At 42.8% G+C, this 561-nt stretch overlaps 1 non-coding gene across 1 annotated transcript; it reads right to left on the reverse strand.

Moving 5' to 3' along the window:
• Nucleotides 1-249: 249 nt before the first annotated feature.
• Nucleotides 250-356, reverse strand: LOC115708547 (small nucleolar RNA R71). The gene has a single exon (XR_004010038.1). It is a non-coding gene; the product is annotated as a small nucleolar RNA R71 (small nucleolar RNA).
• Nucleotides 357-561: the final 205 nt, after the last annotated feature.

The following is a 561-nucleotide window of genomic DNA, read 5'->3' on the forward strand; positions in this document are numbered from 1 at the left end:
TCTTCAGTTCAGTTTGGTGGCCTCCCTTCTGAAGATCCTAACCTGCATCTCTCTAACTTCATGGAACTTTGTGAAACTTTTAAAGTTAATGGAGTTAGTGATGATGCTATTTGACTGAGACTGTTCCCATTCTCTCTTAGAGAACGAGCCAAGAGTTGGCTAAACTCCTTGCCACCCAACTCTATTGCCACATGGAATGATCTGGCAACGAAATTCTTGTCAAAGTTCTTTCCTCCAACCAAGTCTGCAAAGCTGAGAGGAGAAATCAATAACTTCTGCCAACAAGATAATGAATCTCTCCATGAGGCTTGGGAGAGGTTTAAAGATCTGATCAGAAAGTGCCCTCATCATGGTATAGAGAAGTGGATGCTGGTCCACAACTTCTACAATGGGTTGGTAGGAAACACTAGAACTCTAATAGATGCAGCAGTTGGTGGAGCCTTTATGAGAAAGAGTGCTAATGAGGCTTATGATCTATTCGAGGAGATGGCTCTAAACAATCAGCAGTGGCCAACTGAAAGGAGTCAATCAAAGAAGGTAGCTGGTGTGTTAGAGGTTGAT

Source organism: Cannabis sativa, chromosome 1 (assembly GCF_029168945.1).
Source record: "Cannabis sativa cultivar Pink pepper isolate KNU-18-1 chromosome 1, ASM2916894v1, whole genome shotgun sequence".
Lineage (NCBI taxonomy): Eukaryota > Viridiplantae > Streptophyta > Magnoliopsida > Rosales > Cannabaceae > Cannabis > Cannabis sativa.